This window comes from Falco biarmicus, chromosome 2 (genome assembly GCF_023638135.1).
Source record: "Falco biarmicus isolate bFalBia1 chromosome 2, bFalBia1.pri, whole genome shotgun sequence".
Taxonomy (NCBI): domain Eukaryota; kingdom Metazoa; phylum Chordata; class Aves; order Falconiformes; family Falconidae; genus Falco; species Falco biarmicus.
Window position 1 is genome coordinate 102,345,254 of NC_079289.1, and position 20,670 is coordinate 102,365,923.

The window sequence follows — 20,670 nt, forward strand, 5'->3', positions numbered from 1 at the left end:
AACCCATCAGAGGACAAAATCACTGAGACAGTATTACCTAAGCTACTGAAGTCTGTGGGTGGGAGAAATGACAGAGCCTCGGCAGACTGAGTTGGGGCAAAGAGGGCTGGACACAAACCTGGCTGCACACACGAAACCCGTGGCACGCTGCCCAGCACAGGCACCATTAGGCTTGTCTTGTGTGTTAAAGACCATATAGGCTTAGGACTCTGCTGAGATGGCAGAACCCCAGCCCCCACCACAGAAACATCCCATTTTTGTGCTATTATATGGGATGCTTGTCATGGACAGCAGGCCACTGAGGAGGCCTCTGAGGAAGAGAGAGGAGTTTAGAAGTGAGTTTACCATTGCAAGGAGTCAGTAAGTTTTGCCAGAAAAAGGTGCCAAGTGTGGAAATATGCTCATTATGTGCATCACAAAGGTATCCGAATAAAGCCCAGAGAGATCTATCCCTGTGTGTGTGTTAGAAGGAATGCTGTATGCACCCTCCTTGCTTGAATGGCTAAAGAAAGAGGATGTAATTTGTGCTTTTAGCAAAAAAATGGCAAATTAAGTTGCCAATATTTATATTGAACAGTAGGCCCACATGAGAGCTCCTGCTTGTTTAGATATTTCAGTTCTAATCCCTTTTTACCAGTATCTATTGTTTTGTTTTGCTGTCAGTATTCAGAGGATTTAGAGGACTAAGTCCTCCCAACACTAATGAAACTCATGCAGGGATATTTCTCAGTCATCAGTACTTGGTCAGAGCCTAAAACTCCTTGCCAAAAGTAGGATATCTATGCAATTCAAGGATTAAAATTATTTATTCTGCTTTTTTTTTTTCTTCATTGTTTTTTCTCTTTATCCATCAAAAGCTACAGATATGTTTACTAGTAAAAAAGTCTCTGTAAAAAGAGGTGTTCATTTCTTGAATACTGCATTCTCAGAAATCAGTGCAATCAAAGGAGGACATTTTTTTTTTAATAGCCCTGGATCAAAAAGTGTCAGCAACATTATTACACAGGTTTATTAAAGATACCAACACAAATTCCACAATGTAAGCAATCCTTGATAACTTTTTAATTTAGATCCTGTTTTATTGGAAAACCCAGGTAATCTTCTCAAAATCTGCATTACAATATGAAGAGTTTATTACATAATTGCATCAGTTTAAAAGATGTATGTTTTTTTCAATAAGTTCATCCTTTCATGAGATCTGTCAGGACTTGGATTACTTATCTCCAAAAGGAAAATTTCTACAGGGAATCTATCTATGTGAACTTCAGGAAACTAAAATGTCAGGTAAAGTCGTAAAACATCCCATTTTATTTTGCACCACCAACCAAGAAATTTTTCTGTGACACCAAAGGTCAACATATTTAGCAACAAAATAAACAAGCAGAATTGTAACAGTGTATAGGTCACCACTGGGTCCCATCACCGCAGGAAGTGACAAGGAAATCGTGCTGCTTAACTCCTTGCAGTGGCCTTGAATTAGGCACGCTAGAAGTCTGACTGTGCAAAGTATTTTCACAATGCCTGCTTGCACCCTTGGAAAATTGTCATGCTGTAGGAAGCACTATGTTACAGTTACCTACCACTCCTGCCCAGGGACACAGTGCCTCTGCTGTTCTGAATGCTAGTGTAAAGCAGCGTTGCAGAGTTAGTCTAGAGAAAGATACAGCTCTTTGAGCCAAGCATTTAGGACTATTGGCTCCTAATAAATCAATAGAGCACCTGGAAGAGTATAAAAGGCAGATGGCAATCATAAATGTCCATGTTTTAAATATATGAAGAGAGGTTCAATAGCCTTGAGTCTGAGGATTTGTTCTAAGTTGCTCAGCAATAAGGTGCTTCAACAAATACATCGATAGCTTTGAATAATCCTAAAGAAATCCTTAATATACCCTTCTGAGGTTACCAGAGTGCTCTTTCTGAGATCTGTTAATACCAACCTTTGCCAAACGAGCAGGGTCAGCTTCTATTTTAACCACAGCTATTTGCCAAGGGTGCCTGTACTTAGGAACATTATATTGTATTGAGATTGTTACCCTATTCAAGTACAGTCCTTCTCTGAAATCAAATGTACTGGATTTGTCTGTTTGTTTTGAGGGTTCTGGAGCATAATTTTGTAGAAAAAATCCTGCCATTCTTACTGCAAATTCTGTCATTATGGTGTTTCATTGTGTAAAAAGTCATGTTTCTAAGGTTCAAAAAGAACAAACATAACAGGTGGGAGACTATTAGCATAAGAACTGATCTTATGAAAGGAAAGCAGCAAAGAGCGGAGAATTATAAAAGTTAAATGTGAAAGCTTGCGATATTTGCAGTGGTAGTCTGTAGGGAAGAAAAACACTTATGCTTAAATACATGGCAATGCTTTAAATGACTTTTTTCTCTTGTTCTGAGCAACAAACAGAGTGGAAGGATGGTGCGTGTCTGGCACGGTATCCCCCGCCCTATGATTTTGTTGGCAGGCTAATTGCTGCAACTGACATCAATGGTAGGTCAGGTAGCTTACAAAAGAAGAGCACTGAATCTTGGCAGTCCACCCAGCATAAAGGACACAGACGTTTCTAGTTCAATTAGCGAAATAAAGTTGCAAACCACTTGTTTTCCCCAGAGAACCTTAAAGTGACTTATCAGATCATTGTAGGAGCTTGTGTCATCATTCACAATGTGAAAGGTTGATGGCCACTATGCTTGTGTGCCACACTCTACTGCTGGGAACAGCAACTTAATTCCCCTAAGAACATAGTTGAAGTACTGTTGTGGAAACCTGCAAATAAAAGGGAACAGCTACCTTATGTTTACAAAAAGGTTGCAGGGAAGTCCTTCTGGAGATTCATTTCTAAAGAAAGCAAAACAATCAAACAGCTCCCACGCACTTGTACACTTCCTTCTTCTCTTTGTCCTACCATTTTAATGCACTTGAAACTTTAGGTAATCTTGGTCAGCCTAATTTCTGCCAAACTGATTTTCTCCTTGGAGATGAGAAAAAAAAAAAAGGGGGGGGGGGGGGGAGCGGTGTGTGGAATTTCATTGTGATTCTGATCACAGAGCTATTTGTGGGTTGTAGCGATCTCGCTGTTTCTTTGAAACTGTCCTCTGTTTTATAAAGGCATGTTTCTGAGAATTTGTAGGTTGATGCCCATTTTATTGCCTTTTTTTTCCCCCTGAGAAATTACTGTATCATCCTACACACTGAATCCTGCTTACAAGACATCTGTGGTGATGTGACACTTTGTTTTAGCTGATATTTCCTAGGTATATATTCACACAGTGAGAGAACCAGAGTAGACTGCTGAGTAAATATGAAATAAACCCATATCATAAGACTCACATGAAAACTGTACAAATTTTGATACAAAGAAGGATATATGGTAAATGATAACTGCTGTATTAATACTTGCAGCAGATAATAAGGTTTCTTATATATTTAGAGGTCAAGCAAAAGATACAGCAATGCTTCATGTACTACTGTCTAAAAAACTAGGTCACTTTGCTAGCAAAAAAATAATGGACTGCTTCATTTGGATAGCTGGCAGAAGTCATGACAATTATGCTGCTAGTATAAACAAGCTGATTTTTTTCCCTTTTTGCAAAATCATTACATAGTGTTCTTAGAAACATGTTAGTTTAAAATACTAATACCACAAAGCAATGGGTGAGGCTTGTGTTTGTATCTATGATGCAGCCAAAGCTGTTTATTTCTTGTGAACCAGAGTCCCTGAGGAGGTCAGGACACAGCAGCCAGCTCCCAGAGTACCTGCCATGCTCTGCCAGGCCACCAGTCACCTGCAGATGAGAAGGTGAGTGACACTACTCCAGAGAAGTCTTGGTCACACATACATTTTGAATATAGAATAGTTTTCCTCAGTATTACTAATTTAAAAGATCCTAGGTGTTATATACCAAGGAGACCCTTGGTATATTATTTACATTACCGCCTCCAAACAGTGTGGTTGGCACATGGCAAGGGAGGTAAAAGGCAATTTGCAGGTCTCAGGGAACATTTGCAGGAAGTCTCCAGGTGGCATCAGTAAGCAAATGTGTGGGACACATGATATGTAGGGCCTGGTTTGGGCCACAATGCAATCAGGTATATGAAACAGGGACTTGAACTCTTATTTTCACTGAAGAGGAATATAAATTGACTAGGTGACCCATTAATTAACCAGAGAGAGAAGAGAGGGAAGAAAAAGGAGGAGCACAGGTGCCAAGTATTCTGTTGTTGTCTGATGAAGCCAGTTTTCACATAAACTAGAGAATTATATTGCCTTGAAAAAGAAGTATGGTATATTACAATGGCACCTGCAATCCAGATCAGATGTGACCCGACTGTCATGGCGCACAAGTTCAACAGTCCTGCAGTTACAAATCTGCAAAAAATCAATGTTCGAGCTGGTCATCAGGGTGCACAGGGTAGAGTCATGGTTAAGGGAACAGGCAGTTTCACTTACACCTGGACCACAACACCTTTAATCTCTGTACTCTTTAGAGCGAACTCATGTCTTGATTCAAGTTACTGGCTCCTGCAGCTTTGTATGTCCTTAGTGTATTATTGCACATCATGTATTTTATACACAAAGCTAGGAGAGCTGCAGTTGCTCAAGTGACAGATATGAAAATTACATTAGCATTCCTTCCCTGCATGCCCTCAGACTCTGTTCTCTGGTGGTTTTTTTTTACTAGGAAAGCCAACATTTTACTAACAAAGCCTTTCTGAGGTTACAGTACTAGCATGACTAGTTTGCCTGTTCATGTGAGACAGTTTAGAAACATAGGTTAAATTTTAATGAAATACCTCTAACTTAGTGTTTGACCTCAAATTGATGATATACTGTTTCTGTGGGAATAAAGCAAGTTGTGTCACCTGCAGTTTTATCTTCATTCTTGATAACAGCTGCAGACAAATAGACATATTTTTAAATGGCAATGGAGTACCGTGAATGCCATTATCATTAAACCCTGACAGCTTTCAGAAAGTCCACAGGAGATGAAAAATCTTTGCGCAGCTAAATGTAAATAAAATTATTTATGGCTCACCATCTCTCTCGCATCCTGTGAGTGTGTGTGGAGATAGGGATGGAGTTGTAGCAAATGCAGAAACCAGAAAAAACCACCTTTTTTTTGCCTGATATGAGGCTTCCTGGTTTGCATTTAGAGATCAGACTAAGGGAGGAGTACATTGTGCCACTTTTCTGCTGGTCTGAGGAAGAAAATTTACTCCACGATTTCCCTTGATTTTTGATTTATGTGGCAAGAGTACTCCCTGAAGTGGTAACTCACTTTAACTACAGCTTGAATTGATGGTGGCCTGAGATATATACTTTAAAAATGAATATACAAGGCCAAAGTACAGCTCAGCATTCAAGAGCACTGCAGTGCTTGCTTCTTGTTCTTGCCAGTAATTCAGCTATGGTGATACAATGAAGACACTGTTCAAAAATATGAACTAAATGAATACACTCTGTCTATGTATGTACTTAATGGGGCTCATCACTTTGGTATCTGACTGCATTTAAATATAGGAGGAAGTCATCATCATTATTAAGAAGTGGAAGAACTAGGAAAATACCTCACAACTAAAAATTTGAAGAGATACTTTTAGCACTGCTTTTGATTGTGAATGGCCAATGTGTGCAGAACCAGGTTTCTGCAGGGTACATACTCTTGAAATTATTTGTCAAATACATTGTGCAAATATATTTTGGTCAGTTGGAGAGGCTCATCAGAAATGTGAGGTTTTACATTTGGGTATGAATCACTTGTTGCTTCTATTTCTTGATTGGAAGAGAATAATTTTAACATTCAAATTCTCAGAACCAGTTCCAAGCCAATATTGAAATGTGAAAATATGACCCATCATTTTGGTAAAATGTCCAAGGAATAATTTTTCACTAATGTAAATAGCACAAAAATATAGGTGTTTTTCTGAATTTTAACATCTGACCATTAAATTATAAATGGGTTACCTTATTCCATTGGGATATTAACCTAATGGAATGACTTTAAACTAACCTATTAGAAACTGCTTTATATGACACATGCAACCTTTTCACCTGTTTCTGCAGTCTCTGAACCTCCCAGAAGAGAGTCACTAATTTGTTGCAATTTCTCTGAAAGCAATATAGAAGAGAACTGGAAAGAGGAAAGAGGTAACAAAGAGAGCAACACTCACAAGCAAATGTGACTGTTCATATGAGAGTGACAATATATAAGGTTTTAAAGAAGAAAACAGAGCTGAAGGTTAAGTTTTACAATTGTTTACTGAATTCTGCAGCCCTTTCTTCAGACTTGGCGTAACTTCCATAATCAAGGTACGTGCACTGGGATGAGTGTGAAAAGGAAATATCTGCACAGAGAAATATTTCTAACCTTCATCACAGTTTATGATGCAATTACTTTAAAAGCAATGAGAATAAAAAATTCATTCCCAGTAAGCATAAGCATAAAGGTTATTTTAATATCAGAAAGCATAATACTCGAAAATGTGGAGGTCTGAGTTCGTGGGTTACCAGTGAAGTGAAATACAGGATACAAGTTACTATAAACAAATTTCTGGAGTAACCGAGTACACTGACAGAGTATTTGAGATATGTAAATCATGTATTTTGATTTTCAAATAGATGATTCAGATGGCACATTTCTCACAAGTGATGGTTCATATCTGGTAGAATCTTACCGTGCCACAGACAGACACCAGCTCTGTGCAGTAGCCAGCATGTGATCTCTGTATGCTCTAAATCACTGTTATTTTGTAGTAGTGAAAGAGGACGGACAAATAACAACCCAAGGACCAGTCATTAGCAAATTCCTTTCAGATACAGCTACATTAATTTTTACATGTATATACATGTGTATATATGTGCTGATGTTGGATAAAAACAAGTTGGCTCAATTTTTTTCAAAGCAAAGAGCACTCACTTTAGCTTTGACTGCACAAAAAACTTGAACTTTCAGTACTGAGGTGTTTTTAAGGCCAGACAACTAGAAAGAAGTATGAGATTGGAGTTTTTATCCTGCTGTGTGGTGGAGAGGAGAGGATATTTGGAAAGCTTGGGCAAAGATATGAAACCAAATGGCCAACGTTACCATCTGTGTGAATGACCTGTTTAACGTGTTGTTCTCCAATGGGTGTGACAATTCTGACTTTAAATTATACAGTTATCTACTACTTTTTCATACATGCTCTGCCTCATATCATGCTAAGAAGGGAAGAATTGCTATGACCAGTTATTTAATCTTTTCTTTCTGGTTGCTTATAGGCTGCTGCCAGGGCTTGGGATGTTTGTTTAGTTTTGTTGTTGTTCTTGTTCTTTGAATATTTTTTCCAATGCTGCTTTTAATTAAAAAGATAATTTTCAAATCACTTTATCAGTATGCTTTTGTTTTTATAGTGTTCTAGTAGCTAGAAGGATATTAATCACATTTTTAGTAAAAAGATTTGAAACACAAAGGAAATTAAGATCACTTAAGTTTTTCACCTCAGCATTTTCCTACCCTGCCTCTTACTCCCTCTCCATCTTCCTGCTATTCTTGCTATCCAGGCTTCACTTCTCCTGACTTTGCTAAGCAGTCTTGTGCTAGATTATGCCTGTTAACAAAATCCAAATGTCTGATGAGAACCTGCCCATCCTGAAGCACTGGTGCTCTGAGAATTACAGGTTCACAGTCTTTGCCACATGGACTACTGCATGACGATCTTCCCCTTGATTACGGCCATCTCTTCAACAAACCATAAACTGGTGTTTCCTGAAGTCCCAGGAGTTTTTTTCTCTGGCCAAACCATAAGTGAGGTTTGCAGGACGGATGTAGTGTTAGGGCATTGTAACAATTACCTAAAGAAAGTTCAAAATCTGCTACACAAATACCATATCATTAGATATTTTCAAGCAAGTTCTGACTCAGACAAAAGTTATTCCAGAATCTAAGGTCTAGACACCTGTTTCATATATTTCCTCTCTTTTTCTCATAGTCTCATAGCCTGAAAAATCCTAGTCTAACTGATCCTAATTCACTAATCCCCACTCAGATAGTTCCTTTTCTCCCTTTCCATTTAACTCTTTGATAGATAGTTCATTTGTGACTTCTTCCCATATTTGTTCTCAATCCTGGTCCTTCTGAATCTCAGGTTCTCCAAATGCACTAGTTACTATTTGCCCACATCCCACTTTCTGTCTCCATTATAAACTCTGTTTTTTATTTTGCCTCTGTCTGGTTAGCCTGCTTCTTTTCCTCCCTAATGTCAACTCTTGCTTCTGCTCTTTCCACATCATATTCTTTGTCCTATCTGCAGTTCCAGGTCTTCTTAAAAATTCTTGTCTTTCTAAAACTGCTTTTATTACAATCTGTTAAAACAAGTGCTAGAGAAACCAAAAAGATGGAAGAACCTGAACATCAGCTGTGGTTCCATGCCTACATGCAACACAAACCAGCAGTGCAAAACTCCAAGTTTTTTCTGAGCATGAACAAACTTTTTAAAAACATATGTCTTTGCCACGACATGGACATTTTCGGGGGCTAGTAGAATATATATCTTTAACAAATAGCTTATCTTCCTTTGTCATTTCACAATTCTGCTCTAAACCTCTAAGGAGTTTGAACTTTCAGGAAAGGAGATGGATTAACAAAGGAGAAACCCAATGTATTTCTCAGGAAATTTTGAATCATATGGTTTGCATTTCCCAAGGCATTCAGAAACCTGCTATGGAAGATATTTTCAAATGGTTTGGTAAAATTCTTAAGACATGGAAGTGGGGTCTTCTGTTGGGTAGCGTTAGCCAACCTTAAAAAGAAGAGATGCATCTAGCTTCACCTATAACTAGTAAGTGGAAGGTTTTAATTATAGAGTCACTTGTCATAATTTGCCCTTGACAGAATGCTACGGTGGAACTATTACCCCATAATTTGCGGTAAACTGCTAATACATTATTAGTAGCAGTGGACTGTTTGTCTTTGAAACTATCATCTCCCTCCACACAAGCTAACAAGGAAATGCAAGATCAAACATCTGTGAAACAGATTTTATGCTGAATTCCCCCAAGTTGTGCTTTCTTCTAGCATTAACTACACCACATGAACTTGATGTTATGTAACTTCATAAAAATGCAAGAAGTAACACATATCATCCATGTATAAGTGGTGGCAAGCATCAGTTAAATCTCTGTTTAATGGATGTTCAAATCATTTTGCTAGCTGTTAAGAATCTGGTTTGTGTTACATCATTTACTTAGTGACAATAAATTAAGTTGGCTGCAAGGTGACACATTTAAAATTTTATTAGATCATTCTTCAGAGACCTGTTTCAGTTTGGTCTTCAATAACTCAAATAAATGCTCATCAGGCTATTGAAACAAATAGGTTTTCCTCGTTGGCCAACTGCCAATTTTATATTCTCTTCATCCTTTGAATCTTCTGAAATATGTCTCAGATCCAGAGAAAGATTTTTATGACACGATGCCAAAAGTAGCTATGAAGGAAGGCAATAGTTTGCTTTTAATATGGCTGCTAAAGAGAAAGGGGAAGGGTCTTGTTAGTACTATGCAAAATGTTTGCCAAGCAGCAGTGTAGTTAGGATTAAAAATTGACACAGCCAGAGTGGTTGGAAATCATCTTAACTGCAATGGAATGTTTCAAGTTTCATTTACCCTTACTGACGGATAAAATGTGTAATTATCAGTATCATGTCAACTGGATACAAGTACATTCCAGGAATCTGATGCAGATGCAGGAAGCAACACAGTCACGGCAGCAAGGACTACAAAACAGTTAGTAGGTTTGATTTGTTTAACAGATGGCATTTACAAGGACTGACAGCTGGACTAATATCTTTGACAAAATTATTCAGGGAAAAGGATAAGTTTGAGAGCTTTGAGAAGTGTCTAGGAAAAAAAAAATATCAAAGCACACAGCCATGTCTCTACGTTATATCAATAAGCTCCTTCATTTGTTGGTGAAATTGCCCATGGGGACACATCGATGTTAAGTGATTGCTATCTTTTTAAATGTTGCCAAAGACTAGGGGGGGGAAACCACAACCCTATGTGCGGAATGCAATTAAGGAAGAACAACTGTTGGGATTATCATCACAGAACTTGATGTTTTACTTTGTTATGAAAAACATTAATGACTTTGAGTCACCAAAGGTATCATCACCTTGTTTTTAAAGGCTGGAGGAGACCACCTCCTACAACTGATTTATTTTTCATAGTCTTTGCACTTCAGAAACAAACTATAGACCACACAAATGAACTGAATAAATGCACTTTAAGCAATCCATCTGTAGAAAGGAATCAGGAGAGGTAGACCTGTAGCATCCTTATGTCTAGTGGCAGTAGCAGAAGTCTTTTCCGTGTTTGAAGTAGCTAGCTGTGCCTGAATCAGAAGTGGTGACACCAAGCCTCACAAGGCATGCAGCAGCACATCCAGGCAGAGGAACGGTTGGGTGAGTTTGTTCATGTTGGCTGCGGAAAGAAACTCTTCCTACCCACAAATGAGTTACTTCAAACTCTTCCTCCACTTTGTCTCAGGATGACAGACATATCTCCATGTCTCAAATTTTCAGAGACCTCTGAAAGGCACTCTACCCATTTAAATACCTTGCTCTACAGACAATGTCCTTGAATTGCAAAAGGCTAATGATTGTTTGTGTAGCAACTGGGTAGGAAACAGACATCAGGAGCATTATTCTGTCCAGGATACTGCTTGTAGCTCACTCACATAAAGAGTTTTACCAGTTAAAGGGAGGGAAACTCAAAGACTTGGGTGATACGCAAATGAAAACACACAATTTCTGTTGGGAATTTTTTCTGGAAATCTTTAATAAGTTTATGTGTTCTAAGTAGTAAAGGGAATTCACTGCACCCCCCAAAATGGAGAAGTGTACAGATGTATAAGGTCTCTGCCTGAAGTATAAGGTCTCTGCCCAAAGGACAGAAAGAGTAAATGGCTTAGATACTAAAGGGATAGAAAAGCAGAGACAACAGAAGAAAGAACAAGAAGGGAGAGAGAGTACAAACAGAAATAGGGAGAAAAGAAAGAAAAATAAAAAAGTAGATGAGGAAAAGATTTATGGGCATTACTATGACAAGGAGTAAAATAAGCTAGAACCAGGGTAGTAATAGCAAGTTTGGGTAAATAATGCATGATATCCAAATGAAGGGGAAAAAATGACTGAAAGAATTAAAGGTGTGTAAAGAGGAAATTAAGAATTTCTTGGCTTAGTATCAGTGCAGCATGCCTGAAACATGATAAAAACCCCTAGGATTTATCACTTTTAAGTAGCACTAATATGCCTATCATACTCCATGTGATGATAATGAAAATTCCAACTGATAAAGCCGATTTGTATTTTTGTTTTCCTGTACTGCCAGCCAGTTGAGGTTTTCTAACTTTTGGCACAACTCAGCATACTTTTCTTCTCTGATTATATGCACTGCATATTAAAATAAATTTATATCTTGCCTGAAACATTAAAAAAATAAACATGCTTTTTCAGTTATATTTCTGAATATAGCTGTTGGCATTTATTTACCTCAGTTGCATTAAACGTACTTAACACTTAACAAGAACAAAAAAAACAAAGCAAAAAAACAAACCATCAAAAAGCCCGGTACAGAATCTCAAAAAATATGTGATATCCTCTGTTCATCATGCTGGATTGTTTTTGTTCTCAAAAACACAGGGCTGCTTGTTAGTTAACATTAATTGCACATTATTTTCAGGCTTATTACACTTTCTCAAACTATCCTTCAGCCAGGTTTGCCTTACTCAGTGTATCTGTGTATTTGGAATTAACAGCCTGCACACATGCAAGACTGGCACGGAGAATATTTGGCCTCTGTAAAATAAACCAATGTATTATTAAGTTAAATAATGACTACTGCCTTCTAGTATTAGTCTTTTCAGCCTTTAATTTAATAATGTAATTTTCCAGAAAATGAAGAAATCAGGGACCTCACCACATCCTTTCTTGCCATTACACTTCAAAACAAAATGACTCTTGAAGATACTCTTTTCCTTTAAGTGGCCTGCCTTGCATAGTCACACCTGGCCTGCACTCCTGAGAAGTCTAGATCTTTCTTGGTAATGTTGATGTAATTCTATCCATATTAATCACAATAATTTCATTTCACTCTTACCTTCAGTAATAACCTTTTCAACAAAACTATTCAAAAGAACTGATTTGGAGAGTCAGCTATGTATATAACAGTACATACGCTAGAAGCTTTTCAAACTTCACATAGTTAAATGCTTAAATAATACTCTCTCGAGCAAAATTTCAACTTGTAAGAAAACTACAGTGAATAAAACTGAATAACCTACAACCATTCTCTTATTAGGTGGATCTGGGTAGAGACACTTAAGTATTTATGTGTAGAACTACACAGTAGGGTTGGAAGGGACTTCAGGAGGTCTTTAGTCCAAATTCCTGTCCAAAGCAGGGTCAAAACTGAATTGAGACCAGGTATCTCAGGACATTGTCAGTCAAGTCTTGAAAATTTCCAAGAAAAGAGTCTGCACAAACTTTCAGTAGGCAAAATACCCTCTTGATGGAAACTTTTTTTCTTTATAACCTCTCAGAATTTCCCATTTCAATTTATGACAAGTGTCTGCCACTTTCCCACCATGCACCACTGAGAAGAACTCCATCTCCTTGATGAAATGCCCATAGGTGCTGTCAGGACTGCCAGTAGGTTCCTCTGCTGATCTCTTCTCCAGGCTAACAAACCTTTCCTCACTGAGCAAATGCTGCAGCCCCAACTACTTTGGTGGCCCTCTGTTTAACTTACTCCCATTTACTGACATCTTCATATATTGGGGAGTAGACACAAAACCAAGTGCAGTATTCCACATTAAAGAGGAGTAATCATATTCCTTGATCTGCTGGCTGTGCTTCTATTCATACAGTCCAGCACGCTGTTGGCTCTTTGCTCATGCTGCACAGCTAATTCATGTCTAACTTTCTGTTCACAAGGTCCCCTGCTGCCTGGCCAGACCCTGCTCAGGCCCTAGCCTGTACCATCATAGGAGTTTATTCTGTCCCAGGTGCAGGACTTTTGCATTTTTCCTGGCTGAATTTCAAAAAGTTACTGATGAACTATCCCTCCAGATTACCAAGCTGCCCCTGGCCATGCCCTTGAGTGGTTCATCTATTACCCCCAGCTTGGAGTCATCAGCCAACTTGATGGGAGCATAAGCTTTCTCCTCCTGTATTCTATACTGGCAAAAGTACTAAGTAGAACAGGTCCCAGGACTGACCCTTGAGGAACTCTGCATGAAACAAGTCACCAGGTGGAGGAGTAGTCTTTAATCCTCTACACTTTGAGACCAAAAATTCAATCAATTTTTCACTATTTTGTTTCATCTCTAGATGTTACTAGGTTCATCTCTGTGAGCAGAAAAAATAAAGAGGAATAAGTGTAAAATGAGAAATTATTTGTGGATTAACTGCGTTTGGAAAGGATACCAGCTGCACAGTGCTCATAAATTATGTTAATGCAACACAATTCATTTAATGTTATGAGTAAAATGAAGCTAGTGCACAACTTCAAATATTTATCATAAAGAGAGGAAACATTTTATTCCTTGTTACTCTTCCCTGGTACAAGGTAATGTTCCATTACTACTTTATCTGCAATTTTACAGGAACAATTCTAGTAAGGTCAAAGATTTAGCAGTCAGGCAACAGTTTATGGGATGAAAGAATAGCATGATGTTTATGAGTCTTGCTTTACCCACGAGAAAATCTTACTGAGATAAACAAGCCCTAGAAACAAATCTACAAAATATAAGAAATCTAGATGCAACATCAGCACATATATTTTGTTTAAGTAGAAGCCAGATGTGCCTAAACAGCCAGTGGCCAGGCTTGCCTAGAATCACTTGTGTTTTCTGGTTTCACCCATCTGTAACATGTGTACCTACTGGGTTACTGAGGTTAAAGGGCTTCACCATGTGAAAAGAAAAACCAGTGCTCTACTGTTGGGATTTGTACTCTGTCTTCCATAATATCAGTGGAGGGATGGCTAATCTTTATGCTTAGCTCCAAAAGCTGAGATATTTCATGAAGATCCTAGTTTTCATTTTAATAGAAAAAAGGGGGGGAAACCCCTACTTATGCTTTTGAACCTGTGACACAATAAAAGTTAAAATAATAACCAGATGGTACTTTATCATCTCCGAAATGACCATGCAAAGAAAAAAAGAGTCTACAACATAACTTTTAAAATTCTAATTCTTTTTATTTCTTTTTTAACATTCAAGATTTTTAAGCAGATTTTATTATTTTGAGGCTTCCCTTGTGATTTTCAATGCTTATGGTTGCCAATTTTTGTGAAATAACTGAAGATGGAAAATGAAAACCCAGATATAAAATCAAATTCAAACATGGGTTAACCTATCAATATCACTGTCAAAATCTAGTGATGGTCGAGTGAGTTCTGATATACCTGAACTTTGTTCCATATATCAAACGTGAAATTAAGCTTTTGTGGAGGGATTATATTACCATGTTTGGTTCTCTTTTTATTATTAAATTCATATTCATTTACATTTTCCAGTTAGAGCCAGGTCAGAGGAAGAATTGCCAAAATACATAAAAGAATGGGTTCTTATGGTATTTTTGGCCACACTTGTTCTGTTTTGGCACTTTAGATCAGCTCTGATGGATTTTTATTTCTGTCCTTTAACATTTCTGTGGCTTTACTCCCAATTTGCAATTCTTCTACAGATGCATTTTGGGCCACTTGTCTTCTCTCAAGATTTTTCCATTTCTGATCAGCTTACTTGCCACAGTATCTTAGGTTACATACAGCATGAACATATAATAAATATTAATTCATTTACAAAAGTAGATAAGGGGTGGGGCGGGGGCGGGGGTGGGGGTGTATAATTTTTACCATAGTTTCCTGACTTCTCTACCCTGTGTCCCCTTGGTGACTCTCACCTCCTCAGCAGCTCAGATCTGATGAAGCACTTTCACAGAAGTATTCCTTTTAAAACCCAGCTGTTTATTTTGGCACGTTGCAGAAACAGGAATCTGCTTCTTAGGAAAGGAAAGACTAACCACATCACAGAGCCGACCAGAAGGGCTGCCAGCTGCACCGAGGGGCAAGCCTGCAAGCCAGCCCCCACACTTGCCTCCACTCGTGCACAGTTTACCTGCACACTCTCTTGGAGGTAAGGTTAAGGAAAAGCATTAAGAACAGGAGAAAAAATAAAAATAAAAATAAAGCAGGAAGAGTAGCTTCATATAAATGATACCCTGATTATTTTATGAAAAGCTGAGGAAGAATACAATTAGGAAATTCTATACTTTAAGTGTTCTTAACTCACAATCAAAAAGACTTTCTAGTCTAGTCTATGCTGAAGCATTTTGGTAGGTCAGCACTCAGTATAATATATTTTTCATATAAACTAGACAGGAATTCAAATTTTTTTGTTGTTTTGGTAGTATGCTTTAGAATTTCAAGTCAGAATCAAAGAGAAGGCGGCAGTGGAAGTGTTGGCAATTTCATTCTTTCAAATTCTCCACATCATCAATTTATAGCATGTCAGGGTTTTTATAAATCAGATATATATACACATACACAAAGAACTATTTATGCTGACTGGATAACAAAACTGGATTAAAAAAATAAGAATTTGTTTTAGAAGCAATCCTGAGAGTAATCTAGATTTGTAAATTATTCTTATGGTAGTTTTGATTCAATGGCCTTTGTTGCAAAATTGCAAGAGACTTGAACTCCTTACAGCGTGTGACATGTACCAGATTACCCAGTTTGTGTGGGGACCAATAAAGCACTAGAAATACCTAGAAATACACTAGAAATGCAATTGATATTAAAACACAACTTAAGGTTAATTTTTCAGTTATTTCCTTCAGCTACTCCAACGGTAGTGTCATATTTAAACAAAATTCTCCCAGATGCACAGAAGTTTTTAGTCTCAGTGCCTTCTCTTCAGTCTTCCATATTCTTTTATTTACCTTCCACCACAGGGAGACAAGGCAGACAAGGTAATGGTGTAATCATGGAATTTTGCTACTCCATTTGCAAGCAATGGCTGGGGTACAGTCTGGAAGCTTGATTTATTCTCTTAAAGATCTGATCTTTTCATAAAAACCAATGTCACTCATTTGGGTCTTGACAACTCCATTTCCATTGCATCTTTTCAACAATTATCTTCTAAAAGAGAGAGATACAGATCACTGCCTGGCACAATTTGCCACCTTGGCTAAACTGTAAATGCTTAATGCACTCAACCCAGACATGCAGTGTTTGAAAAGAAGCTCTAAACTTGATTAGACAAATGCACTCCTGGCATTTGGATACAGTTAACCAAAACAATGCAGGGACACATACTGGCAAGTGAGAGATTTTGGTTGGGAGCAGTACTAAACACTCATTTTACTGGATTCTATTCATTTTAAATAGTGAAACTGCTTCATAGTTTATTTAGCAATTTCTGTTATCCTTGTACAACATGTGTTCATACCAATGTTGAGGCAGCAGTATTGCATTTCATTTTAATAGCCAACTGTTTTTCTAAGTCTTGTTTTAACATATATGGCATACTCACACACTATTCATTCCCCTGCTGCTCTGCTTCTCAATAAGGGAAACTGGTTCTCCCAGACTCTGCAGATTATCACATCTGGTTTTATGTCACATGAGGAACAGTCTTTTGAGGATTTTGAATCCAGAGGGATCCTGAATAGCCAATGCTATTACTCAGCTAGCTGTGTCATACACTGCCACAAATGCAGCAGAAACAAATACTCTTCCTGGTACGGACAATAGCTCACATCTCAAACACTTTGAAGATATTAATTAAGTAAAACTAACAAGAGAATTTTCTGAATTTCTCTTGGTCAAATCATGGAGATATGTGAAGGAGATAAAGGTTTTTCTTATCAGTGAGCTTTTTTTTATTTCTGAAGTTATTTTTATATCAGTATTTTTCTTGTGTGGCTCTGCCTTGTTGACTGGGGGCTTGTGTTGAATTTAGAGTTTTAGCTGAAATGATTTGGGAAACAAATGGTAAAATGATCTTCAAGACCCTTGTAAAGTACTGTGTGAGATGAGTAGGGAATGTTAGCAGAGGTGTTGAAACAGGAACTTCCCAAAGTGAGTCGGAAGCATGCAATTCAGGGTTTTGGGGACCAGACATGGAAATATTGCCATTTTATTAGTAACATACGTTAAAAGAACAAAAGCATCTTCTTTTACTTAAATCTGATAGCCAGTCGGCAGGATCATTAAAGTTCTTAAGTGCCTTGACATTTTGCATCTAAGAGAGATGCCTATGGGTGTGGGATCTAGCCTAAAGTACCAAGCAGTCAAAATTCTTAGGACATGGAGCACTTCCAGGAAAACCACATAAGGTGAGCCTAACCAATGGAAGAATCATACTTAACCATCTCAGAGTATCCTAGGTACAAGTGAGGTTACTAAAGATGAGGAAATAGATCATCTAGGCACTCTAGCTTCCTCATATATACTCTTCAAAGGACTGTGCTGATGGTTTAACTGTAGTTCTGCTTAGTAGTCATCCTACATGGTGATTCAAAATTATATACACATATGTCTTAACTATATTAAACACCAGGTAGAATGTCTGTTTCCTGTGCTCTAAAATGATAACAAAACTCTGGCTTATATTCTAAAATGTTTATCTACTACACAGTCTACAGATTTTTTTGTTGCCCCAGCTTGCACTCACACCAAGGAAGACAGGGTTTTACAGGTCTAGATGTCAGGAACAGGAAGATAAAGAGACAGATACACATGTTCACATGCCTGCATACACATGCATAACACAAAAAATATGCGTATATTATTCCTGAGAATCTTTACTGTGGCCACGTGCAGACACATGATATGTTGTATCAAGATTTCTTTCCTCAACCATAAAGTTTGCAAGACTTAAGATTTTCTGGGAAACAGAGGGTGAGAAGAAGACTGAGTCTCAACCGCCTAGTTAAAAAGCTGGGTATTCCACTGTAATAATGGAATATGGCTGATAGCTGGAGAAATAGCGATTTTATTTTTCTCAGCTGCTGACTAATCAGGAATAACTCAAAGATGTTTTTTTGCAAACATGCCTTCTCCACCCTCTCCTTCCTGTTTTGAAGTCCTCTTTCAATTAGCAACAGAGACTAATTTTAGTTGGCATGGTTTTCCTATGATAAGTAAATGTCTACTTTCAAGCCTACAATTTTAGAAAATACTGATGTGACTTCAAATGCTAATTCCCAAATTTTACTGCCATGAAATATCCAACAATAAACATATAGATCAGACCCCATACTTACCTACTTTATTGCCTGGTTTGTTGTGAGACTTTTTATGTGCAGTCTTATTTGTATAGAGTAGGTAGGAAGTCAGAAACTGTGTGTATTCCACATAGGATTATGTTCTGGAGCTAATGGTATTGCCAACTCTAAAGACTGATGCAGTTCAAAAAATAATGTTCTTTAAAATTAACAAAAATTTTTCACTTGCTTCTGATATCAACAACTAAATCTAACAACATATGGGCTATTGGTGAGACTAAGTCATTGTCAGGTATGCTGACCAGTCTCCCTTGCCTGTACAATCTGTTGTATGTATTCAGCTGCTGCCTACCGTCTTGTTTCTAAATTTTAAGGAACTTTGGATCTCCTTTTCAACTTTGCTTTTAACAACACCTAGCACAATGGGGCCCAAGTCCATAACTAGGGTTCATGGGCACCTTGATAATTCAAGTGGTAGTAATAATAATAAATTACACATTTTCAATGTTGGTGAAAAAATAGCTAACATACGGAAAACATATGTGTTCCAGGCCACAGCAAAATGTTTAATACACAGTCATTATAAATCCCAGAAGCGATCAATTTATAATGAGAAATGTTTGTGCGTGAGCAGTTCTGCCATGCCACTGAAATGTAACACAATGATTCAGTATGCACACAGAACTGCAACGGACAAACGCGTACAGATTTGTTCCATGCTCTACAGACATTTTCACACAAACGTTCTTAATTGCTACCAGAAATAACATCGTCTACTATAGCTCCATTTTCTTTAACTAAGTTCCTCGTGTCAGTAACACATTTGCAGCGGTAGACTCCATCCAAGTTCTCGCCTTGTCAATTTTTGATGTTTGAAATGTATTCTGACGATGCTCCTAGCCTAAGTGCTTTCTTTTGCAGAAAACAAAGTAATCAGATTTCATGAGAGCTGGATTATTGCACACTTGTATGTAGCTCTTGGAGGAAGCTCCTAAAGGAAATAGAAGTCTGTAACATGCTCCAAATTCCCTTCAGGGCCCCTCGTTCTTTGATTTAATCTTGAAACAGTCAAGACTTTTAGCCACTCTTCAGACACAAATAGGCTGTGGCATCGAATTCACTTCCAAGGAAGCACATTGTGACTTTATACTGATTTCTGGTATAGCTAAATATATTTTCTCTCACCTTTCTAAGCTTCCTCCCATATCACCAGACTCCAAGTTTAATTTAACATAAGTGGTAGTCAATACATTTTAGAAAGTGAAGGAATAATCTAAATGAAACACTGCAGTCTCAATGAGGCATTTTGCTCTGAACCTCCCTATTTCAGAGATTTACTCTTAAATGGTTAAAACGGAAGAAATATGTTGGTAGCTTGGTCTGCTTGGTAATTTTTGATTATTGATTAAACATAATATATTTGCTGGATATTGCGCAAACTCTATTTTGTTTTCATAAAACAAACACTCCTTCTTGCAAATTCCTAACAGGCATATGCTGGCATTTTTTCATTATGCAAAGGGAAGTTACATTAAATTCAGGCCACATTGTTTTTCTAAAAAAAATTACATCAATACTTTTTTTTCCCTTTCTTTTAAGGATAGTCCTTCAGCATTTGTGTGTTATGTAAGTTTTGTATGTCCTTAAAACCTGTTCCCTGGAAGTTATCTGGGGAATGGTATCTTTTGATAGTTCCCGGGATTTCTTAAAGACTGCTTTTTCTTCCTGCCCCCAGGCTGTATAGATAGAAACCTTAAGCAGGACACACTTAGATGATAATTCTTATGAGATATAATTGAGTGTATGGCTGTATGTTTGCATATATGCATGCATGTATGTTTTCCAGCAGACTGAGCTTACACAAGACCAGACTTCACACACAAAGTGTTGGGTTTTTTCTCAGGCACCATTATCCTGATAAAGGTGTCAAATGAATACTTGATGCCATGATCCACACACCTAAAGCATTCCTGCTGTCCTCAGCACTCACGCTTGGTAACCTCACAGTGGCGAGAGCTAGGGAAGAGTTTCCCCTTACCACAGCAAACTTACATTAAAATGATGTAATGATGTGCAGCTTGCAATAGGGTTTTTTCTTAGCACACTTTTGTACCCTTTTAAAGCCCAAAAGTAAGAAGGTGGAAGAAGAGCTAGGGAGAGGATATGCAAATTCCTGTTCTAACATCTATGAGGTAGTCACAGGTTTTCCTTAAATTAGGTGTCTATAACCAGAATGTCATTAAGTTTCCATTGGTATTAGAATGGGGCAAGATGTTTTCATTTATATTTTTATTCTTCTTTTTCAGGATGTTTCCACTTAGAAAGATATATACTTTCACCACCATTTTTTTGTGTATTGCCCATAAATTCATTCAGTCAATTTTTTCAAGACAGTCTGATCCCAT